At 46.7% G+C, this 26,447-nt stretch overlaps 1 long non-coding RNA gene across 1 annotated transcript; it reads left to right on the forward strand.

Moving 5' to 3' along the window:
- Positions 1–15,013: 15,013 nt before the first annotated feature.
- LOC119402795 (uncharacterized) lies at positions 15,014–25,816 on the forward strand. The gene is made up of 4 exons (XR_005185932.1): positions 15,014–15,124; positions 20,508–20,725; positions 24,022–24,081; positions 25,604–25,816. It is a non-coding gene; the product is annotated as an uncharacterized LOC119402795 (long non-coding RNA).
- The last annotated feature ends 631 nt before the right edge of the window (positions 25,817–26,447 follow it).

Here is a 26,447-nt window from a genome sequence, read left to right on the forward strand (position 1 = left end):
TACATACATATATAAGGCACAATCAAAATAAAGTAAAAGCAAAAAATTCGGAAGCACCCGACTGGGGATTCGCACGAGCGACCCCTCGTGCCCCAGTGTCCTGCGTTAGACCAATCAGCCACCCGCCATATATGTACGGTGGTATAACGGCGAGCTATTTACATGCGCCATTTACCGCTGGTGGTACACAGATCTAGGAGGAGCTTGAGCGTGTTTTCTATCACGAAACGCTCCTAATTTTTTTTTTTAATTTGAAAACTGCCCTTGAAACGAGCACGACAATGTGGCTCATATCTGCGCCCACTCGTGATGTGGAACAAAAAAAAGAGACCACCGGGAACATTTTGAGTCAGACGCACCCGTGTGGCATGCGACGCACAGTGGTCACTCCACGCGCCGAAGTTTCAAAGAAAACGAAATATCAAAGAGCGTCTGATTCTCCATTGTCGACACTTGCAGCGCGTCGCTCAAGCACAAAGACGTAACATCTACGACAGTTGTTAGTGCACCCTTGTCCTGTGTATACCTGTGCATTCTTTTCGAGCGTCCTTCTTTCTGCTTCAGTGGAGCGCTGCAAGTATCGAGCTGCTTGACGCTCTACGAGTGACATTCTAATTTCTTGCTATCGCATTCATTCATTCTCCCTTGCGGCGACACTGTGACATTTTTTCTGCAAGTCTTCGGATCTCGTCGTCGGTGTTAATATTTATAAATGACTTGATGTGGCTTTAACAATGAGAAACCCAATGGTCTCAAGAATTATAACGAAATCGCCATTACCCAAATGCTGCGTAGTGAGTGTTGCCGTATGAAGCACTTGTTGCGAAGCAACAGGCAGATTAACCGATTCTGTCTATCTATTAGATGCGAAGCAGTTCTCTGACTAGCCTGTGTAACGCTGTCCCTCCGTGCGTCCGTACGAACGCGCTGCAACGCGCTCCCCTCGCCGCAGGTGTTGGAGCGGTGCGAAATAGGTCACGCCGCAGCTGCGCGTTGACGTCACGCTCCCCTCACAGTGCACGCTGACGTCACTCTCTCCCTCGCCTGCCGCGCGCTCGCCGCAGCGCCTGCAGCTGCCGCATCGTCCGTTCGCCCGCAACACTTGCCGCTCGCTCCGCTACCGCGACCGCTGCTCGCTACGCCACCGACTCGTCGGTTCACGCGCAGAAATGAACTCCATCTTCCCAAAGGGAACCCTGATGGGATGCGAAGCAGCAGCGTTGCGCACGGGTGGCGTCACGGGTTGAACGGCGCTAACGTGGGTGCTGCGGTGAGCGCTGGAAGATTCGTTTGAAGCGATGGCTGGCGCAGGTCTTGTCGTTTCTTCAGAGTGGACACGGGCGCTGGACCGGAGCTGGCGCGTTAGCGCCACATCTTTAACTAGGTTTAGAGAAAAATTGGCTTCTGCCTCCCGCACTGCTACGTTGAGCTGTGTGGTGCCGTATACGGTGAACGGTGGTGAAAATCGGGTGCTCGAAGACCATAGAAGACTGCAGCAAACCACCCGTTCCTCCCAGTTTCTGTAGTCAGTTTTACAAGCGGAGCTGTTTAGCATCGGAGTAAAGCTAGTGTCGTAGACCGAAAAGTCGCCGCGAGGCTCCAGCTTCCGGCACCTTCCTGGGTGGCGCCACCTGGCTCAGCTAGCGGGACCTCTAGTCGCGTTCAGCTTCTGCCACTTTTGGAACGCAATAAAGTTCTCACTCACTCACTCACTCACTCACTCACTCACTCACTCACTCACTCACTCACTCACTCACTCACTCACTCACTCACTCACTCACTCACTCAGAGGCTATGCGCCACAGTAAGCGGGCACGTGCCAAGTGCTCCTAGTATTGCACAGCCATGCGTAGCATAGTATGGAAAGGAGGTTGGAATAGAAAGTGAGGGTGAAGAGGAGATATGTGAGAGTGACGAGCTACCAAAGGAGGAGCGTTGTAGAGTATATTTTATGCGCCACATACATTGGGTTTGGCTGCTTGGTGGGCACCATAGAGCGAGCGTGATCTCCTGTGCAAAGCCTGGAAGACTGCTGGCAGCGTCAGACCTTGAAAGTGGGAACCGGACTAATCGTCTACGCCACCTGTCCTCTTTGATGCATATCTGTATGCCAAATGGACTCCGCCGAAGAGAGGCCACACTGCTTTATCGCTTGTGGCTAGGGGTGGCATTTACGAAATCCTATTCCTTTCGAATTGGAATGGCCGACAACGCTCTCTGCGATGCCTGTCGTAGCGAGGAGACGCTACACCACGCCCTGTGCGACTGTCCGGTATATAATGCTCAGAGACAGTCATTGGCGTCCGTTCTAGCGCGCCTTGACAGTAGACAAATGTCTGTTCAAACAATACTTGCATGTTGTCAACAGAAGACATCACAACTGAAGGCGACGAAGGCACTGCTGAGGTTTTTGAGAGCGACGAACTCTGCCAAGCGACTGTGACAGAAATGTCGCGTACCAAGCAAAAGTGACCAACTGCCACGCAAGAGTGACCGACTGATTCTATGTGTGCTGTGTCATGTGCTATCTTTCTATCTTTCTGTCTCTCTCTCTATCCTCTCCATCTTTAAAGCTCCCCCACCCTGTCCCCATGTGTAGGGTAGCAAACCGGTTGTCCTATACTGGTTAACCTCCCTGCCTTTGCTTCTCTTTCTGCTCTCTACATTGGGTGTGTGCCAAGCAACTCCTAGCATATCATAGTCATCTATACTATAGCATAGCAAGGGGGTGGGAAAGAGAAGTAAGGGTGAGGATGAGTGATGAGGAAGGAAAGGAGTATGGTAGATTGTAAAGAATGGCATAGTTCGTGTACTATAATTTATCAAGGGGATGGGAAAGGCAACCTAGGGTGATGGGGAGATAAATTAGGATGATGATATAACATGTTTATCGGCGCAAGGGCCATTTGGCGGCCAAAGAGCGCCAGGAGATGATAGCGAATGTGAACAACGGTTATGTTAAGTGGCTATATTAGGGACCTAAAATTGATCGCATTAAAGGCGGGTAAAACATGTAAGTAATAAAATTATGAGAGTGACGTGAAATATGTGCATAGAAAATGAATGGCAAGTGGTCGTCATGATAAAACAAGTGCGATATGGTGTGAGCACAAATGCCTCCTGAGGGCCTTTCAGGCCAAATGCAGGGGGGCAAGTGCTTTCTCTAATGTAGCTACGCAGCAACAACCACTTTTCAGATATCGTGCGCCGGATTGCCGGGGTATATGATGTGGAAGCTGTGGACATCTTCTAAAGTGCTTACCAAACGTGCTTACAGAATGAGCTCGATAGTGAAATTAGTTGCTTGGGGCACCCGAATTTTTAAATTGTCACTCGGCGCATTCGGGTCACCAGTCACCTACGTTCTATATGCACGGTCACGAAAGACTTAATGGTCCGGCTACATAACCTACATACCTGGACACGTGAGCAAGATTTGAAACCTAGTCCAAACCCTCTTAAACAAAGAGTTTTCTATAATACTTACTAGAGGGAACTTTAGCGCTAGTTTCTATGGGAGCTGCAACGCATGGCGCTTCAGCCAGCATGGGGGTGATGGGTAGTACACTGATTTGTCTAAACTTCGTTCTTTCGGCTCTGTTTGGCTCCGCGTCGCCTGCATCCGCTTTGTCGTAACATGGTCAGCAAAAGTTAGCAGTTCCCCCTTACCACATTAACATTTTTAGGCTCACCAATTGAAATCTGGTCACGACGTTCACAACGATATGTTCTTTTATCTGAAACGAATGCCAAAACACAGCAGTAAACAAAGCCACAAGTGCGTTCGAATTCGTAAGCACGAAGATTAGGCAAATCCGTGTACTACCCATCATTCCGATGGTGGCAAAACGCTCGCAGCGCCAGAGTCCCCTCTAGTTAAATTTAGGAAACTCTATGGCCCTAAACCCTTGTCCAGTTCGTCTATTTATTTCTTGAGGCACATTGGAGTTAACATGACGTCGCGACTAAGTTGGACCACGCAACTCGAGTGTATTTGCTGTGACGCATCAGGCACGCGTGATAAATTTACACCTAAGCCAGAAATTTGCATCTTCTGAAATCTCCTCGCAGCATTTCGGCAATTTTTTTCCTTGAGGGGCTTGCCCGATGGCGCCATATCACTCGCTTCTGTATGCTAAATTCCCTGTAATACTCTTCACAATCTGATTACATTCTGCAGAGATACCCGCAAGAAAATTTGCTCAAGCGAGTCACAGTGTTCGCATATCTCAAATCAACAGCTTCACACTAGATCAGCAATTACAAGCTCTTTCGTTATTCACGGGATAACAAAATGGAATTTGGTATTGATAAAACAACCAAGTGTGCGCACTGCACTTCTCGTGCTAAACTAAACACACACGTTACAAATACCTCAATTCACGCTACATTGTACCCATGTCAACCCGTGCTCTGCTTTAATGTCGAAGCTGCTTAGCAAATCGTTCCTCGTCAATTGATCCAGAAAACTACGATCATCATAAACAGGTATGTGCCCGAGAAAGTGGGTAAATCCAACTAATCACCACTCCTCCATTCAAGAAGAAGGAGGCAGCACTTAGCCTAACAAAGCGCTGCGAAGAAACGGGTATGTGCCACGGAAATTGGGTAAATCCCACTACTCACTACTGGTCATCCAAAAATGAAGAAGGCAACAGTTAGCCCAACAAATGGTGCGAAGTCAGGGCGGCGAGCCGAAGACGACTTCAAGTACGTACAACAAGAGAATACTAAGAAAAGGGAAATGCAGCGGAGGCTGCGAGAAGACCCCGAAGAGATGGAAGGCCTACGCCAACGACGAAGTGCCCGTAGATCTATGAGAGGTGCGAACATTTGGTTTAAGCGCGAGTTTCTGTCTCTGGAGTTTAGACAACTGTGTCGAGTCTGTGGCTGTCTGTGGTTTAAGTCGCACTCCCCTGCACTGAGAATCAACGTAGACACAACCTAGCATCACCTAGCTAAAGCCTAGCAACAACCTAGACGCAACCTAGAACCTGCATCACCTAGCTAAGGCCTAGAAACAACCTGGATGGTACCCGATAAATCTTCACGATGGTTCAGTTTTGCGGTTTCAAGCCTTGTGCGACTTAGTGCAAGCTTCACCTTTTTTTTTCATTGATTTTTATGTTTTGTTTTAAATGCCGTTCAATGTGCGAACGTCGCACTCCCTCTTCTATTAGCCTTGTCTTAGGATCCTTTTTTCTATGCTGCCGCTCGATATTTAATTATCTACCAAACAAATTCTTCGTTGCGACACCTCATGCTGTGGTTGAAATATTCAATTGAGTTTACAACGCTTTTTAGCTTTCTGCGTTGTACGAGCCAAAATAAAAAAATAATGGTATGAGGCATGTCGTAGGGGTGAGCTCTGGGTTATTTCGGCTACATGGGATTCTTTAACGTTCACTGACCTCGAAAACACACGATAATGATGATATTAATGCTTATAATCATAACAATAATAGTAATAATGAAATGTGGGGCAGCTACGCAATAGTGGTCTGAAGGCTGTGGAAACAGCCCAGCTGCAGGCGTAGCCGTTCTCTTTCATCCCCTACTCACCCTCACTTTCCTTTCCAAGCCCTTTTATATACAGTGGTACACATGGGTATGCTATGCTTTACCCTTTCTCCTTCTCTTTTACCTCCTCCTCGCCATCACATCCATTTTCCACCCGCTTGCTCTTCCATACTACGCATGGCAATGCTACGCTTTCCATCTTTATCTTCATCTTTCTCTCTATGTCTAACTTTCTATTTTTCACTCTTCCTCGTTGTTCCTTTCTATTTTTCTCTTTGTGTTTTTCTTGCTTTCTGTCTTTCATTCTTTCAATATATTTTTTTTTCTCTTTCTCTATAACTCCTATTTCGGTTCTCTCGCCCATAGCGACGCATACATATGGTTCCCATAAATGCTTGTTGTGCGACCGTGCCTGGATAGCCGAGTAGATACGACGCTCACCTTCGGGCCGCGGCGGATCGGGTTGAAAGATCGCCTTCGCAAGAAAATTTCTTTGATTCGTTTCATCTCGTGATCTCCAATCCTCATCTCCTCTCCTACTCCTTTCCTTCCTCCTCTCCACATCGCCGAGCAGAGTTATCGCTCAAGGGGGTTGCATAATTACTGCTCTCTCTCTCTCTTTCTATTTCGATGTTGCTTTATCGGTGCTCGTTTTCTCGCCCATCCGTGTTATTACATCCAACGCCGGACAAACTGGCGCAGCGGGAGTGCGCGCACCGGCCCCCGTTTCTGATGATTATAGTTTCTGCGCACGATTTGCATAGGAATGGCAGCTGAATGAGCTGTTAAAACAACAACAACAACAACAACGACAAGAACAACAATAATAATAATAATAATAATAATAACAATAATAATAATAATAATAATAATAATAATAATAATAATAATAATAATAATAATAATAATAATAATCATTTGGCGCTTTACGTACGAAAAGCACGGTATTATTATGAGGCCCGCCGTATTGGAGGGCTCCAGAAATTTTGACCACTTGGTGTCTAACGCACGCTGAAATCGCACAGACGACGGACCTCTGGTGCTCGGCCTCCATCGAAATGAGATAGCCGCGGCCGGAACCGAACCCGCGACTATCTGGGAAGCACCCGCGCACCGTGCATAGTACACGAGCGTCCACCTATTCGACTCCATCGAAATGCCACTGCCGAACAGATGCATTTCGGGTCAGCAACAGAACATCGTTACTGCGGTTCTTGGCAGGACTTTAAACAGTGACGATATTTTAGCTATCGGTACCTTGTGCTATGCCGTCAAAAACTCCATGGGTGAGTATGCGTCACAGGAATTGGGCTAGCTCCATTATCGAGTAAGCAGGTACCAGCGTTAAGCAAAAACTCGGACTGATTCGCCCTTTGTCATATCATACATAGAACTCTTACGTCGGCTGAAACGGTGATTTTCTCTCCTACTCCATAACTTTCCTGCCCCTTGCCCCCTTCCCCAGTGCAGGGTAGCCTACCGGGCTCAGCCCTGGTTAACCTCCCTGCCTTTGTTCTCTTCTTAGTGTCTCTCTGTCTGCTCGTAGAAGTGGAGCACGTGAAACACGTGTAAAAGAGAGAGAACAGTAAAGAAAGAGACAGAAAGAAAGCGATAGAAAGAAGAAGAAAGAAAAAATAGAGATAAATAACGGGAATAATGACAGGAAAAGATAGAAATATTCATGAGGGCATAGAAAGAAACAGACATGAAAAAGAGATAGAAAAAACTCAGAGCAAGACAGAAAGAGAACGAAAGAGGGAAATAAGGAGAAGCAAAGAAAGAGAGAGAAAGTTGCGGCGAGAGAAAGAGATAGCTAGGAAGATAGAAAGACACAGAAATACAGATGAAGATATACAAAAAAATCACGCCATATTCACGGAATGAATGATGATGAGTGGGGCGAAGCTCGACAGCGGAGATCATCGGTAAAACCGTAACTCTCCCGTGAAAGTTCGCCCATTACATCATTAAGAAAGACGTAAGACTCGCAAGTGCACTTCATAGAACTAAGCAGTCACGTACCACGAAAGACATGCATGTACAGACCCACGGCTTTAGGAAGTATAGCGTAGTGGGTTCCTCGCAAGCGCGCTTAAAATTATGATGATTTATAGCCTAGTGGGTTCCTCGCAAGTACACTTCGCCCCTAAAATTATGATGATTTATAGCCTAGTGGGTTCCTCGCAAGTGCACTTCATAGGCGGTCACGGCTTTAGGAGCTTCGCCCCTAAAAAACGAAAAATTCATAGAAAAACAGACAGCCAGACAGAAAGAAAAAGAAAGAGAAATAAACAGAGAAACAGAAGTAGAATGTCAGAGAAAGAAAGGGAACTAATTGAAATAACGATAGAAAGAGCGAGCAAGAGAAAGAAAGAGAAAGAGGAAGAAAAAATTACAAAGACAGAAGTAGGAAGAAACAGGTAGAAAAAGACTTCCAAGAAACAGAGACAAAGAAAAAAAAGCCACGCCATATCCACGCAGTGAATGATCTTTAGAGTAACTTGCTCGGAGATGATCGGGTAACCCGTGAATCCGCCGTACAAATTCCGCTGTCCTCATATAAAGACTTGAGTACGTTGTCACACACACACACACACACACACACACACACACACACACACACACACACACACACACACAAACATATATATATATATATATATATATATATATATATATATATATATATATATATACTGAGGCGTGGTGGCTCGCCATCTGGTGGTGAGCGCACTTGAATCACCGGAGAGAGCACAGCTGCGCCTCTAGCGGGAGCAATGAGAACTAATGTATACGGCGCGATGGACAAATCGCGAGCATAAAAAGCTTGGCGAGCAGGCTCCTAAAAGGAAGAGTAAAACGAAAGAAAAATAGAGAGGGATAAGGAAGACCACGCAGTTGCGCTCTTCGTACAGGCTTGGCACCACTAGTGGGAGGCTGCCATAATTTTAAGTAGGTCCATACAACAGCTGACTTGTTTACTTTTTTTTCGCCCGGGTCGAGTATTGCACAAATTGGTGCAGCATGCCCAATGTTTCCCAGTGCCAAGAGAGAGAGAATAAGAATAAAATAAAGGCGGGGAGGTTAGCCAGAGCTGCGCCCGGTAGGCTACCCTGCAGTGGGGAAGGGGGTAGGAGGAAAGAAAGTTAGAGAGGAGGAGAGAAAAGTCACTCTTTCAGCGGACCTAACAGTTCCGCGTTTGACATCACAAACGGCGAATCAGTCAGGTATCAAGAGTTTTCGAGTGGCATGTGCGTGTGCAATTTTCCGTGATTACTGTGGAACACTTCTGATACTGTTCTCAATGTCAAAATATTTCTTTCTCTTGTTGAACTGTCTTCTGGAATGTATACCGCTAATTATTTTGCCCACAATTCACAGACTTGGAAAGAAAAGAACCGTCACTAGGATTCAATGCAAACCAGGGGCGTAGCTATCCTTCTAGAAGAGGTTCCTTTCCCAGGGATCGTTTCACAATAACTAAGCAGTGCTATAAGATTATGCCCGTCATTCTAAAGTTCCACTTTATCATTCGCTGGAATTCTAAACTCCAAATAGGATTGCACATTATCAAGTCTGTCACAAGCGTTGTCACAAGTCTGTCATGCGTGAAGTATAAATCGCGTTTAATTTGGGCACATCGGAAGCCTCAGCTGCCGTCAAGGTCAACTTTCAAGAGCTAATTATTTAAACAAGTTTTACACATTGCTTTGCTCAGTGACACGCATACACAATACGCATGTATAATCTGCTCAACGGCGTTAAGCTGGTTGAAAGCGGCGAAGGAAATTCAGAGGTGTGTAGCCTGTTTTCAAAAGCGATAACCCAAGTGAACCGAACAGCTTAAGTACTTAGTTGTATGAAAGCTTGTTCCGAAAAGTTCCAGTAATTACTGCAGACCCGCCACGGTGCATATGGTGCTACAGTGCTGACTCAAAGGTCGCGGGATCAAATCCGCCGCATTTTCAATGGAGCTGAAAATGCTTGAAGTCTGTGTACTTAGATTTAGGTGCACGTAAAAAAAAAAACCTAAGTGGTCGAAATTCTTGGAGCCCTGCACTACAGTGGCCGTTATAACCATATTGCCGTTTAGGGACGTCAAAACCCAACAAATATTGAGCAATTACTGCACTGTCAGGTGCTGTTCCAGGGCGCAATGTCTTTTTGGCTAATTGTTTGCAGCCGCAAAAAAACATCATTTTTTGAGCTTTTTCCTAGGTGGAACAAATAAAAGAAACAGAAAAGTGTTGACGCAGATTACGTTCGATTGCTCTATCCGAACGCGCAGCCATCAGGATGACACTGATGTATTTTCTGCCATTCGTGTCTCTGGGATGCAGTGACATAGAAAAGCGACGAAATGATACCAAATGTCCGTCCACGTCGTGCGCACAAAGAGGGAGCACTTTAAGCGTTCGGGAAGGGATGCGGTGGTTTGAAGCACATCTGTACGCAGGGGGTGGCGGGTCGACGGAGGGGGGGGGTTAGGGGAAGGTGCTGCCCCTGTAATACCTTGCCTTTCCACTGCGTCCTGATCGTAATGGCCTCATTGAGGTTGGTGAGAGGAACGTGGCGCTGCTGTGAGTCTTCACCCGTTTCGCCCTCCCTACTCTCCCCACCCCTTATTAGAGAGAGAGAGAGAAACGATGGAAAAAGGCGGGGAGGTTAACCAAGTTTTAGCTGGGTTGGCTGCCCTACGCGTGGGGAGGGGGAAAGATGAAATAATTGATAGGATAGAGAAGGAAGAACAAGAGTTACAAAAATAAAAATGAATTGTTAGTGTGAACTGTTAACACAACACGAACTCCTCGCTGGTAGTTCACAGGCGCTCTTGAAGTCCGGTCGGCTTCAATAGTACAATAGGGCTTTCGTGACCTTGTCCATGCACGATACCGTGGGCCAAGGTACCAAGACTTTCTTTCCTGATAGCGGTCGTGCATCCAGACGATCGTGTTTGGCGCCTAGAACACGTCTTCGAGTCTGGTAGGATGGGAAGTGACACAGAATGTGCTGAATAGTCTCATCAATGCCGCGTAAGTTGGATTCCGCCTGTTGGCCCTTCCAGTAAGATGAGAGTATGTACTCGAAAATGTCACACCCAACTAAACGCGACACAACAGTTGCATCTCGAAGAGAGAGTCCTGATGGCAAACGGAGTCGTAAATTATATAGGGTCAATAGACTATAAACGCCAGTTGGAGAAACCCTGTGTATTGCATTGTAAACGTGTGGCACGACGAGCACGCGATTGCTTGCAGTTGTCGCGCCACGTCCATTCTAGAGAGAGGTATGGGCATCCACAGGCCTTTTTCGTAAGTCGATCGTGCTGCTTCATCGGCGCGGTCATTGCTGGCAATTCGGCAATAGCTCCGCAGCCACTAAAATGCAATATCGTGTCCTTTCTCGAGCTCGTGGCGGTAGTCGCCTTATTTCATACATGCCGTAAGGCGAACTGTAGTGTTTGTTAGGGTGACCTCGAGTCACAAAAGATGGCCCATTAATTAGGTTACTTGACCGCACCTTGAAGATCTGCGAGTTCCGCTGCTGTCGACGTTGTGATGTGGGAAAAGTTTATTGATATGTCGCCAGATGGAACAACCACTGCTCCGGTAGAGCTACTGGAATTAGTGGACCCATCGGTGTAAACGTGTATGGGGTCTAAGTAGGTTTCGTTTAGCAGGCGCAATGGCAACTGATTCAGAGCTACTTGTCACAGGCGTGCCTTCCTAATGATTCCAAGAACCAATAAGCACACATGAGGTTGACGTAGACACCACGACGCGGATGTGGGGCGCATCGCAGGCTTGAAGCCAGATCGTAATATGTCATGGTGATTCGTCACAATAGCGCAGAACGAAGCACGTGGACTGCGCTCTGGCAAACACGCTAAATGATGTGATGATAGCCGTGAGATATGCCGAAAGTGCGCTATCAGCGTGTCAGCAAGAATATGAGTTGCGACCGGCTGTTTTTGCGCACTAATGATAGGCGTACTGTCGGTGGGCATCTGGGGATACCAAGACATGTCCTACATGTTTGGGCTTGCGCACTTTGTAGTGCAAGGGTATCAGTCTTGCACGTGTTGGACAGGGCCGGAAGCCTGTATAGAAGAAAACCGAGAAGGAGGGCTGCATATGTCTACAGCACTGAGCGCACGGATGAGCCCCATGATTTTCCGGCAACGAACTTAAATACATTCGGAATACAAATCAGTTTTTTTGTTTAGATAAAAGACGTGGGAGCCCCGGGTGAGATCACGGTCCACGATCACCTCTGGAAACCTATGGTTACTCTCATAGGCAACTCATTGGCCTTCAGTGCACACTGGGTAGAAGGACATAGGCTTGCGTGTAAATGCCACTGCTGAGCATTTTTCTGTAGAGATAGTCAAGCCTTGATGATGAAGGTATGCAAATGTGAAGGTTGCCACCTTCTGCATTCTTGCGCACACTTAAGGCTGTGTCAGATCGGACTACCAAATGCAGGTATCATCGGCTTAGAGAGCTACATGGGCAGTCCGTAGTGACGTTTCGGTAAGTCCCACCAGAACTAGCTTTAAGAGAGACGGTCTCGACACACCATCTTGTGGGGCATCACGACTGGTAAAATCCTTAGTCGTAGGTGCTTCTTCTATTAGGACGGACATTGATCTATTCGTGAGGTAGCTTGTAACCCATCGAAAGAAGTGACCTCAAAGTTCTTCTGACCCGAGAGCATCAAGAATGGCCTCACGGGCCACGTTGTCATAGGCGCATTTTATGTCCAAGAACATTGCTACCGAATGCCGCTTCATAGTTTTCTGTTGCTAAACGGGGTCACTATTTCAATGACGCTATCACTTAAAGACCGACCTCGTAGAAAGCCAGCCATAGCATCAGGCTAGATTTTGTAATATTCTAGGCAGCACTCCATGTGTGTCAGCAGGATCCTCTCCATGACCAGGCCGAGAACACTTGCTAGTGCGATGGGCTGGTATGATGTCAGGTCAAACGGATACTTTCCAGGCTTCAGCCGAGGCACCAGGCGCCTGTACATCCACTCGTCGGGGCCTACGACATCATGCCAAGATTGATTGAATATATGGAGGAGACTCTGTTGTGCGTTCGATCCAGGTGACGTAAAGCAGCATAGTACCATATCTGGACCCGGGACGACGAGCGCTTGCACATTTTCAGTTCCGTTTGAAGTTATTTCATTGAGAAACAAACTTCAATGTGATCATCTCGCGCAACAGGAACGTCGTGTGGCAAAAGGTCGGTCAGTGCAGTGATGCCACCAAAAATATTGGCACGAAATTCACCAGCAACCTCAGTCTGTGCGCGACGTTGATGTAATGCCAGCGCAGCAAAGGGATGACGGTATTGTGGATGTGAGCGAATCCCTTGAAGAGTTCTTCATACGGTGGACAAAGGCTTGAGGGGGTCCAGGAGTCGCATAAACGTTCCTATTGTTGTTCTTGAAGTTTGCTCATTTCACGCTGAATTTTCTTCTCAAGGCTGTCGACGGGAACGCAGTCTGAACAGCCGTCACCGCTTCCTTTTGTGAGGAGCCTTCCTTCACCATTTGCCTCACGATGCTGCTCTCCTTCTTGATCACTGGACAGTGTTGGGATGAGGCATCATATCTTCCACTGCAGTTTATGCATTTTTGAAAAGTTGCATCGTAAGATACGGCTTTGTGGGGTTTGGTGCAACCTGTGCATGATGACTTGTTGTTATACACACCAATTAAATGGTCCAGTCTCAGGCACTTCTGGCACTGCATGGGTTTTTGTATGTAGGGTCGGACAACATGAAGAAAGTGACGAACCTTCACATCTGTTGGGATACTGTCGCCTCTGAAGGTCACCTTGATGCAACGGGAGTTACCGAGTCGGCATTACACTATGTCCGTGGTGTCAGCAACTGGCTTGATCAGCGCAGGAAAGTCTGCTTTAGGAGTAAAAATGTCGACATCATCGATGACGGCCATCGTCGCGTCTCTCTCATGCGGGATGTAAGTGCTGAGTGTAATATCGTGAAGCTGCGTAACATTTCGTAAGGTATGTAGCGCAGCCGGGTGCTCAGCGTCTATGGCCAAGATATTACTTCGCGGATTGAGTCTAATATCATTTATGTCGAATATCGTTTATATCGTAAATGGCGAATTCATTTGCCTGTTTATGTTCTTCAGGATGACCGAAGAGTCAATGGGAATGAACAGCATGGTGTGGTGTGGAGGACTGCAGGCGATCTGTACAGTAGGTGTGCTCGCTGGCGAAGACGCACCTACCAATCTTCTTTCAGCCTTGCGCATAACCTCAGGGATGAAATTGTCATCGCTATCTTACTATTCGCCGTACACAGTTCAGTGCTGTCAGTGACGGTGTCGTCACCTGGGCTGTTGCGCTTCACTGAGTTTGACATCGAAGGCGACCTCAAGACCGGACTGCGTATTGTAGGGTCTCGATACATGGCCGCCCGCAGGAGGGCTGTGATTCCCGGAAAACGTGGAAATTCTCAGAAATATTAGCATGCGAAATAAGCAGCGTTCTGCTTGTATGTTTGTAGCCTACCAAGTTTGGCACATAGCCATTCTGGGGGATTGCCCAAGAAGACGTATTGTAGCCTAAGGATTTTAATTACATTAATGTTTACCTCTCTATCACTAAAGTAGAAAAAGATTGCAAAGATAAAGATTGCAGGAGGGACACTTCGTCGTCCTCTTCACCCCCCCCCCCTTAATGAATATGATGGATATGAAACGGATATGATGGAGAGGTGTCACGTGGCGGAAGTGAGCCAATCACACCGCCGGCAGATGCGGTTGCGTTACAGATGCGATACTCAGAAATCTCACATTTGAAAGAATGCGTCATGCTGTACCGGATTTAATTGATCAGCCTTCACGATCTGACAGACTCGTTTGACGTAGTACCCGATACATGAGGCGTCGCGAAGAAAGATGATGGCTGCAGTGTTGTTCAATCTATAGTTCCATAACAAATTGATCGTGAATATTTGGTTCCCCTTTAATGATTATGGTGCCTCGTGTGGTGTGGTTCTCTTTTTAGTCCACGCTTCATGGAAAAACCTACGTGCAGTAAAGGCACTCCATTTTCACAAGGGCCTCACTACTGCCGGTAATTGTGATGAAGGTTAAATTCTGTATTGTTCATTTTCTGTCATGGTACTCCATTAGGGCTAGGCCTTAATTATGCAGCCCGTGTCGGCGGCATAAGGCTTGAAGAGTCGCTACATTGGCTTGTGGGACAAGCTTTTATTCATTGAAATATTACGTCTACAAAACCTAAAACATCAGAGGTATGTGTGCAACGGCGGAAAAACATGTTATGACGCAATGGAGGGCGAAAGAAAACTGCGCAGTATTTCAGTTTTAATAATGTTGGAGCGTATCTGTCATTGGTTTGTTCGAAAGACAAGTCACCTACCAGCGCACCCTGCGACATTCAGTGAAGCTGACTGTAACCAGAGCTCGCTCAATCAATTACATCGACAGAATGAGATGTGTTTGTATCACGCACTACTCAGAATCACTTTAAGGCCACGGATGTGCAGAAGGCGCTGTGCTGTTTTGCGACAGTGAAAGAAATGATTCAGATGCTGTAAGTGTTGCAATAATATCCTTAAACTAACATTATCTTTTTACGGGTAATTATTGAACGGCAGACTACGAACTTATCCAATATTTGTAAGCCGCCAAAGGGAAAGCTTTTTCTTAACCTTTTAGAGTGGGCAGTGATAGCGTTATCGCTGAGTGAAACAATATGTTTTCCGCAACACGCGCTCCTCTACGATACGGGCTTCTCTACGCAAAACAGCGTGGCGCTAAGAGAGATTCGCCGTTGGTGAAAAGGTAACCATCGGCGGATAACAACGGCAGGATGAAGTTTTTTTTATTTCTAAACAAGTTTTTGCGTCTTTAGCTCATCTTTCAGCATTTTTGTTCATGCAGAACATGCTCGAAATTTTATTTGCATCCTGCCGAAATATTTAGGACCTTCAGACTATGTCTTTGCCTAGTGCATCATAACTGCTTTATCAAAATGTTCCAATATTAGGCGCGCAACACTTTAGGGGCCTGAGCTGTCGCATGCTGCCGCAGCTTGAGGTAACGCAGGCAAAGCGCGCATAAATATATAAAAAGGGAAAAAAGCAACAAATAGAAATAGAGTGAAATAAAAAGAAAGAATAGTGAGAAAAATAGAAACAATAGAAATAAATAAAGAGAAGGATAAACAGAATGAAAACTAGAAAGAAAAAAGGAAAGAACGAGCAAACCGAAGTTAAACAAAGGAGCCTATCTCTAGGCTGGTTTTGCCGTCTGCGTCTGTAGACGCCGTCAGTGTGTGTGTGTGTGTGTGTGTGTGTGGTGTGTGTGTGTGTGTGTGTGTGTGTGTGTGTGTGTGTGTGTGTGAGTGTGTGTGTGTGTGTATCTATAATCTAAAAAGAAATATAATTCATACAAACTTTCCGACGCGCGGAATCGCACGGGTGACCACTCGATTCGCAGCGCGCGGCGTTAGACGCTTAGTCCACGAATAGTGCCGTCTTCCAGCCTGCTAACGGCAAGCTATTTATATACACCATTTACTTCAGCATGCTTTCTTAGTCACCACATAGATGGCGCGATGTGCGCACGTGGCGCGCTTTAAAGATCGTCGCCCCGCTCCTGCGAACGCCTTAGCTCTTCGCCCTACAGGGCGTGGTCGGCTTCGTGCGCTTATCTCGAGGAAAGAATGGGGCGACCGGTGGGGTGGAGCGTGGGGTACGAAGGTCACTTCGCTGGCTGCAGCAGCCGCGTTTGCGAAAGGAGCACGCCGTTCAAACAGAAATAAGTAACAACTGTGACAATAATTTCGCGTTCGTCGTGTGTGTACCTGTTCGTTCGTTTCGTGCGTCCTGCTTTATGTTTTAGCAGTGCGCTTCAAGTGCCGAGCTGTGATGCATGATAGTTCGCGCTCGTCCTGTGTGCGTTCTTTTCGTGCCGTCCTTTGGGCTCGAGCGACGCGCTGAAAATTTCGAGCTGCTTTCCATTCTTCGCATTACATTCCAATTTATTGCTATCGCATTCATTGCTGTGAAACTGCGACTTTTTTTAACACGAGAGTCTTTTATGACGGGGTCCACCAAGTACTTCCGTCACGATTATGATGTTGACAAAATGGACGCCAACGGGTAGAAAGAAACAAACTAAGAAAAAAATCTGCTGCTGGGAATCGAACCTACGACCTTGCGGTCGCGACAGTAAGCGCCCAATGCTCAACCGCCTAAGCCAACATCGCATATGACGGACATTCCATAAAGGCGCCTTATATCTTTCACACATCCTCTTTTGCACCGTGCTCTCTGTTGGCGGTGTGGGTAGGAGGGGCGGAGCTGGGCGGTGCCGCCGTCTGTGAGAGGTGAAAAGAAGTAATGCTTCACGATCGACACTAACCAGCTCTTACTCCGAGATTGCGCGCGATATCGGAGGCCATGGTTAAACGTCTCGATACCAGCGAGGGACACTGGCCGCGTTGGCGTCACCGAGGGAACCTAGACGCAGTTACGTTATTTTGCCTTTCGCTTCGTGTGAGCGTGCGCCAGCTCACCGGAGTAGTGAAGCTTCCATATGCACCAACGGGATTTCTCCGCCGCCGACTACTTCGATTGCGAGAGCACCGACTAACAAAACTGCTGCATTACGCGTTGCAAAAAGGACACGATTTCGACGGGCGAATGTCGTTCCTTGGTGGAGCGAGACAGAGGCCAGCGGGACGTAGTGTCGTAGTGTATGTATGAGCACAGGCGTCGGTCACCCATTACTAGTAAGCGCACACCGGGCCGCTTCTCTCCTTAATTGACGACGTTATGAAGAAGTACATATCGGGTACTAGTGTTGATTATGAGCTTGTTGATGTCATCTTTACGCGCGATTCACGATTCGCTGATTCCAAATATATGTTCACAACTTCAGCTACCACAACGGTTTAATCATGATCATGGGCGTTAGTCGTCACGATAGAGAGATGCCGTCAGCATGGGCGCATCCACGTGAAACGGTCTTATAGCTGCCAAAAACCAGTAGACATTGTAGAAGCTCTCATATATCACTACACAGTAAGCACAACTTCTGTGAAGACACGTTTCACTTTCGTGTTATACTGTTATACTGATCTTTATGACGAAGCGATCAGCCATGTTTTTCTAATCGTGTAGAACCAACAAGCCCAGCTCTCCGCACTTCTGGCGCTATAGCAGTTCAAGGAGGAAAGAGGTAACGTAGCAGAGCATGTGCCGAGCGCAGGTGGTCATGGTCAAGTAGAGGAGGAAACGATCCAGCCATTTGGAGAGCGCGCGCTCAACAGAGGAGCGCGTGCGTTGGCGGTCGTTTCACGAATGTTCGGAAAATGTTCGGAAGACGAATGCGCCCGTCGGGAGCGCCAGCGAGAGTTGGTGCGCGACCAGGCACGGCGTCATCGGGCGCATGCGAAGTCGCGCGCTTATGGACGGCCTCGAATATTGTAGCGTTAGCTACACTTGCCTAGCCGCAGCCCGTTTCTCGTGGGTCATCATGAGCCATGCTGCGCATGCACGAGGATGAGTGCGGAGCCGGCATCTCAGGCGCTCTCCGCCACCGCGGCTCGCCGCTGCGGGAGGAGTGGCGTCGAAGCCGGGCAGACAGACTGGCGCCGGCGCGCGCGACTCGCCGCTGCTTTTCTGCGCATTCGGGAGGGTTGACGTCGTAGCCATGGCGCACGCAGCTATTCGCCTTCGCTGTGCTGTCGCCGTCTGGCAATGCGCTGGTGTCGCTTGATACCGCCTCTGACTGGCGTTTGCAGGTGGGTAACGCCATGGAGAAGGAGAGCGCAAATGCTGCTCAACGGCGCAGAAGAGCCGAGAAGCTTGTCATCGGATCCCGTAGTAGTTGCCTGGGAATTAGTGGTTCAGCTTACGAAGTATGAGCAGAGGAAGGCTAAACGTGCTGCGGAGACACTGGAGGAAAGGGACGAACGTCTAGCAAAGCGACGTCGCCAGGATGCTGAGCGACGTGCCCGACCACCTCTGCAGCAGCAACAACAAGACGCCGTCGATGACGTCAGGGCTCGCCGATCGACTGCCTATACTGTGAAACTTAGCGAAAGCGCCAGTGCGACTGGGACCTTCGAGACGGACTTCGTAAACAATCCGTTTGGATACGTGTGCGACGTGTGTGAAAGACTATGGCACATGAAAGACTTGACGCCGCTAAGTAGTGCCATGCGTGAAACGTTGAGTTTAGTGGCGGCGCCTGAGTGGGGTGAAACCGTGGCACGGGTTTGTACAACGTGCAAGAACTTTCTCGTGAAGCAGAAAATTCCGCTATTTAGCGTTACCAACGGGTATCGTTACCCGACCATGCCGCCAGGTCTACCGGTTCTGAACGATGCGCCGAATGTGTGGCATTGGAGCAGCAGTAAGCATGACAATCAAGCTAATCCTAGACAATCTGGAAAGCTCAGAATAATCAGCCGAACGGTTGCTAACGCTACGTATATCCTGGCACAGCCGAGCTAAGCCACTGTAATTTTGTTCTGTGCAATATTGGTCAGGGAAAAAATGCGTATGCCTGAAGTGTTCGGAAAAGAGAAATAATCTGGCAGGGATATACAACCGCTCAGCCAGTGTTAGTTGGTGCAAATTGATCTGCTGGCTCTGAGACGGTCTATAAAGCTTAGCTTTACGATTTGGGAACGCTAGGCAGCTTCGGGTTCAACATGAGCGATCGCGACGTAATTTTTTGGGACTTTCACGCCTGTATTGCTGAATCTGGAACCTATTTCTGTCTTTCCCCAAAGCAATTTTAAACACTGTCGTGATTACGTGGTAGCATAAATGAATATCGCGAGAATGCCTGGTTTTATTGCGAATATAACCCTTTGTCTTACTCTTTGTCCCCATGAAAAATTTTAATGCGGAGCATTTCTTAGTCGCACCTGCAGCGTCGGCAGCCGTCCACACCCCCACTGCGCATGCTCGGCTCGTCTCGTGCCGGCAGCAGGTCTCTCCTCTCCCTTCTTACCTTCCTCCTCTTCGTCCCTTCCTCCCCTCGATCGAATGCGGGCGGTGTGTATATAAGCGGCGGAGCGTGCGTTCGGAATTCAGTCAAGGGCGTCTTTACTTGGCTTTCGCTTGACTTGACGCTTTGCTTGACTCGAGTAGATGGGATGGAAGCAACAGTACCTTCAATCAGCGTCCTACCACTCGTTGAAGGCAACGTTACCCCACCCTCACCGTCGTCGGCGTCAACAACAGCAAGCAACGCAGAAGACAAGGCTGCGAAGAGACGAGCATACGACTCTGAACGCAAGCGTTTGAAGCGAGCCGGAACTTCTCGCTCGAGAAGCTGCTGCGAGACGGCAACGACGGGCTGCGGGTCCTTCACTCGGGGAAGGAGAAGCAGCTGCGAGACGGCAAAGACGGGCTGTGTATCCTGAACGTCGTGCTCGAGAAGCAGCAACCGTTCATGAACGTCGAGCAGCGGATCCATCACACGGGAAGCGCGGCGCTTCTGCGAAACCCAATTACGCAACATTCACGCGATACCCCCCCCACTCTGCGAAGCATTTACTGGAGTTCCCCCCGTGGGAAGGTGCGGGCGACATTTTTTTCTCTCACTGCCAACGCTGCCGAAACCCATGCCAACACCGTATTTTCAGCGGCACCTGCACTTTAAGGGCCTCGTTTTAAAAATACAATAATCCCTTCTATTATAGAAGGTTCATTTGCAGCATTTTCAAGATATCTGCATTGAATCGAATTAATGCTTCCACAGCTGTGCAGCTGTCGCAAGATTCGCCTGCTGTAGATTTGCTCTCAAAGGGAAATGGCTACGCAGCGGGAAAAACGTAATCCATTTTCAGCACTAGGAGAAAAATATTCAGAACTGCTAACGTCAAACCGTTATGATTTCCAGGTAAAGAAAAGCTCTTATCTTGATTGTGCAAAAAATTATCATAAATGCAGGTTTCACGAAGGAGGACATGGCTGCAGCTGATGTTCCAGCGCTACTCATTGTGTTGCTGGTGAGCTTTTGTAGAGAGAGCTGCGAAGCCGCAGGATGGACAGAGATCAGAAATCCGAACAATTTCCAGTACATTGCATTAGCAAGGTTTGCTTACTGGACTCAAAATCGTCAAAATCCTGACAACTTGTCGTTTCTGGTAACACAAGCCAGATGGAAGGTATGTACTACAATATTGGAATTTGGAAACTATTTTCCTCTGTTGATTAGAGGCAATTTCTATTGATTGCACGGTCACACGCGCGTGCGAGTATATATATATATATATATATATATATATATATATATATATATATATATAAACAAAAAGCGGCTACGCGTCGAGAGAAAGCAATACTTTTATGCCTAACTTTTCGATCATTACCTGCTTGTTTAGTTGTACGTACCTAAGAAACTGAAGATAGATAGATAGATAGATAGATAGATAGATAGATAGATAGATAGATAGATAGATAGATAGATAGATAGATAGATAGATAGATAGATAGATAGATAGATAGATAGATAGATAGATAGATAGATAGATAGATTTACGAGCAGGTCTCTCGCGACTCAGTAACTCTGTTAGGCACATGAATAAAAAGTCACATTGAAAACCACAGCACATTAATTACGACGTTTCGACCGGGGCCTGGCCTTTATAGGCAGGATCTTTGATAAAGGTAGCTCCCCTGTCTGAGCGTAAGAATAAATGTTATTTCATTTCATGTACTTTACCCTCATTCGCACAAAGGTTTACAGATAGACGCGATGCAAGTAACTGCATAGAAAGGGTGCGTGTCATTGACATAACTGTGCTAGTGCTATAGTACTTAGATAATATTAAGCGTCCTGAGTTATTCTTTACCATTTCAAGCGAGTGAGATAAGAGCATTTGATAACGGTCCCATATGGAGCATGAATATTCGAGTTTTGAACGCTCTAGGGTTTTTATACATTGTTACTCTGGTAGGATTGTTGAAGTCGCCTAGAACAGTTATTGAAGCTGATGGTTACCGACTTATAATTACATGTATGTTATCGTGAAACTCCAGAACAAAGCTAATGCCCAAATCTAAGGGGCGATAGGAGACTCCAAAGAAAAGCGTCTTGTTATTCGCTACCACCCCGCACCATATCGTTTTCAATGTTGACGTCACGTTTATAGGGAACGAATGAAGAATCTTTGAAATGGCTAGCAAAGCGACACACCTTGCCTCCCATCCCTATCGCAGCGTAAATTTGCAAACTCTTTGAAATAGTAAACATTTCACTATTTAAAACATTAGCATTCAAATAAGTCTAGGTCACAGCAATGACGTCGGGTTCACAGGAATAGATAATAGCCTCGAAAGTATTACGCTTTCCCATTATGCTACGGATGTTCGCGTAGAGCACCGAAGTAGGACGTGATACTTTCCCGCTGTCACTTCCTCTTGCTTATTGTTAGGAGCTGACATTAGGTGTCTGCGCGAGTGACAAAGTTGCAGTATCAGACGTTGAACGTGCGTGAGAGTCACGATTTTGAATGGAAACCGACTGCGTGCTGTTTTTGTGGCGGAATTCGCTACCTTAATTGTGAGAATGAGTAGTTGTTTCACGAACTACGCCCGTGGAAGCATGATAAATTTAGTTTGTGCGGTTAACAACGAGCTTGAAGTAACGAATGTGAAAAGCAGGTCCGCGAGGCAACGGTCTGGCAAAATTGTGCAGCATCTTGCGCGCAGTTTCAACTGCCCGACAGTAGTCCTCCGATACAGAGACGTAGTGCGTTCTCAGCCTCGATAGACAGCAGTACAAGTTTTTTTACATTAAGGTTAGCAAAATTTACTCTGAAAGGGCGACAATTTTCGGGTAGATATGGACCACCTAAACGATTCGCTTTTTCCATCGCATTCGGTGAAAGTCTACGTCTAAGCCACTAGAGAGCAAGTTAGTAACTTCATCTGCGGTAGCTTCCCCGGTCTCATTTTCATCAGGCATACAAAAAGACCAAGTTGCACCTTCGAGCTCTGTCATCGAGGTAGTTCAACCGGGAAACCAATGCGTCATTTCCTTGAGTGATGCTGCCGATCACATCTGCAATTCCTTCTCGATGTCGCAAACCGCATTAGCCCTAATTTCAACCGATGCAAGTCGCTTTTAAATTACGGATAATTTTTTAGCCGCAAGATTCTCATTCGCTTTCAAATCGTCGATCGCCTTTTGCTGAACTTGCCTGCACTGCGGCAGAGCAGTGACAGCGTGCTCTAATCGTGAAAAAAAAAAACAAAAACATTGCCGTGATTTTTTTTATGGCGCGCATCATCAGAAGCGGTTGTACGCTCAACATCTTCTACTGGCCTAGGAGCGTTTTTATTTGGCCATTTCAGGGTCACCGCAACACAATGTGGCGAACAAAGGGCATCAGTGCACTCGCGTGACAATACGTACAACACTTGTGGGCATAGAAGCAGCAGTAAACAACGGTTGCTTCTCTTCTTATCATTAAAGAAAATGTTTCACCAACCTGTATAACGTGAAAGTGAAGCTCCTAAGCCATTGCTATAGTGTACTAGAACAGAGGAGTGCACGGAACGGCCACAGCACCAATGTACAGGAAGTGAAGCCCAAACAGGGTCAATCCGCTTGTGGCACTGCGATCGGTAGTCTGCAATGTGTCGTCGTTTAAGACGTGCGCGTGGCTCCGCCGAAGTGGCGCAGGGGTCGAATGCCCGTTCTCAACTCAAGAGGTGTCGGTAAGAATCGCAGAAGAGATGGTGGGTTTTTATTTTTAGCGTCACCTTTCTAGCTGTATTGGTATTTCTTTAGTACTTAAAACTAGCGTCTGTTGCTACGTATTGCTACAAAAAGTAACGCAATATGTGAAATCTCGTTTCCAGTCAGTCTCATATTTGCAAAACGCTCTGAGGCCGTACTTTACGTTCTTGGTGAATACCGGGTAGTGGCACTGCAAACAACTGCGCTCACTGTCAATATCTTCCATTTTACTTCACATTTCGCGTTACATTTTGAAACAAGGTCACGGACCATCGCGGGGACCACGGACCACGGTTTCCCACTGACGAGCGTCCGTTTCACTGGCCTTGAAATAAGAAATAGAGGATGTCTCCTTTAAGACCACTCTTTAAAAGAGAGGTCACGCTCGCTGTGCAGCTGCCGTAAAAAAATATATACGCTCAGGACTAAAATGTCTGCGTGAAGGTCACATTGAATTTAGTTTACGAATGTATATTTCGGTAAAAAATTAGTTTTAATTAATTATTGCACATAATCTAGATATGGCACGGTTATGACTGAAAGAAGATCACCGTGACGCATTGTCTAGAGCTGTTTTCTCACTATTGCAAATAATGCGTTGACTACTTACGCTATCAGCTTGTCTAGAGCGGAAGCAGTCAGCTGTTGTCTTTTGATTTCACGCGACATTTTGACGAGCCAAAGATAAGTGATTCGTTTTAATGTCTTTCTCTCAAGGTACAGCATATTGGAGCAACAACATACAACATTGGATTCATTGTCCAGCAGGGAGAAACGGTATGCACGAATATTCTGCATTTAAATTGGGGACATTAATTTTTTTAAGTGCGCAGCACTATAGGGACCCGGTTTCTCCTACATCAGTGGAATTCATGTGCCGTGATCACGCTCAAAATGAAGTGGTGAACACAGGACTAAAACAAGGCTAGCAGTGCTCAAAACCGGGTGAAAATAAACGAACAAGGTCTAAAATAACATCATCAGCTCAATTGACCAAGGCGTAATCGAAATAATTAACCTAAGATCGCTAAAAACGCTTCAGACACATGCGGCTGACACCCAAGCTGCGCAAGAGAAGGCGCCAACGCTTCACCAAACACGTGACTGCTCCTCCCACCGGCGCTTCCGTGGCGCCTTCTTCGCTACATGTCAAAGGGGAAACAATCTGACGGAACTCTGTGCAGACAGCGCGTATCTCAACTGCCGTAATAAGCAGGAGATCGATAAAGGGCAGGAAAATGTAGTGTGCATGTCGCACACCGAGTTTGCGAGCTCCCTAAGAATATTCTACTAGTGCCGAGGAAACCCTGCATGCTTACCTGAAACATTGACGTCATCGACGGTTTGGTAAACGGAGCAATGGGAAGTCTACGAACGGAAATCAATGAGGTGCTGGTGTTGCGCACTTCCTCGGGTGGCATAGTAATGGAGCTTCACAGAAACCACATCACGACCGCTTCACAGAAACCACATCAGCGCAGGATTCTTTGTTAACGCTTTAACGTGCCACGAGATGGCTGAGCCCGTGTTCTGAGTCCAATCAGCGATGCTCTCCTGTCAGTCACACCCCTTTCACTGATTACGCTCTTCCCGGGCTAATGGAACGGCCTCAGCAACGGCGCGTTCGCCGAGCTAGTCGTCGAGGCCACCACGTTGCGATGCCAGTGCACGTTGAGGAACACCAGAGCCTTCCACTGCGGTGTGCTGCACGCCATATCGTGGATTTCGCATATAAAACCCAAGAAATAACTATCAATAGGTCTTCTCGATTGAGTCACGCTGCCCCATATCTCGTATCAACAGCCGTGGATTAGATAACACACAGCCAACAGATTTTATTGACGCGACGATATGTAATTCTTTACATGCTAACAAAGTCATGCGTTCGGAGCGCATTTTTGAAGACAAACTAACGTCATCGAGATTTAAAGTCGCCTTCTAGTCTACTTATATTTATATGTGTTTCTTTTTTGCGTATGATATTTTTGTACGTTTTTTCTTTAACAGACACGTTTATTCTCCTCGACAACACGCGCATATTTCCCTGTACTTAACGTTTCATGGAATGTCTCTTATTTTTTATATAGCCAATACATCTTTCATCACCTAATAAATGAAATCTCCTTAGGTCACCTTATACTGTTTTTCAAGAATGTACATCTTGCTTCTGCTTCCTAACTTTTTTTTACCAAGGGTGAGCATTGCGATTGTTGGTGCAGCTTATTTGACGATACCCAGTGTTGAGAATGTTGCTACGAGGCCTGTATCAACGCTATATTATTGGTTCCCTTTTTTGCAGCTTATCGAGAAATGTATCGCCCTACTTACGATACCCCCACTCAACACAGGTGGAAGGAGAAGGGTGGTGAATAGATTTTGGTGCAGACCAGTTGCGTAGCCAGAAATTGTTTTGTAGCGCGGGTGCACCGCAGCCTGCAGCGCCACAACTTACAGCAAATCCTGATGACCAAGGTCAGAATCGCTCCAGAAACTGTTGACGAATAAAATGATGTCACAGCTGAATACAGCACCTTCATTTTACCATAGCTCATGATATATATATATATATATATATATATATATATATATATATATATATATATATACATATATATATATATATATATATATATATATATATATATATATATATATAGTACTGGGAAAAGAATCACGCGGACCCCGATAGACTAAGGAATGAAGAAAGAAACTACAACTTTCGTTGGTTTGGCACTGTATATTTTTACTAACGTTTCTTCTCGTGGACCAGATTTTGTCAAAGTAACAAGTACATCGCGGTGGGTTTCCTTATAAACACGCTTAAAGTAGATAGTTTCAAAGAACTTATCGATAGCAAGAATGACAACATAAGATAGCGGTCACACGCAGTCGACATAGATTCATGCGCGCACATTTGGGACTCGTGGCAGCGAAGTCAGGTTACACAGAGTAAGATAGATTGCACACGCAGTTGATATGGCATTACACACTAGTGATATGACAGAATTATTGGCTTGCACGTCACATGGAGGAAAAGGCGGGGGGGGGGGGATGACATCAGATCTGCGCTTCATCTATTTTTTCGCGGGAACGTAGTCACACACTAGCATTAAACTGCAAATAGTCTGAGATCGCAAACAGAA

Source organism: Rhipicephalus sanguineus, chromosome 8 (genome assembly GCF_013339695.2).
Source record: "Rhipicephalus sanguineus isolate Rsan-2018 chromosome 8, BIME_Rsan_1.4, whole genome shotgun sequence".
NCBI lineage: Eukaryota > Metazoa > Arthropoda > Arachnida > Ixodida > Ixodidae > Rhipicephalus > Rhipicephalus sanguineus.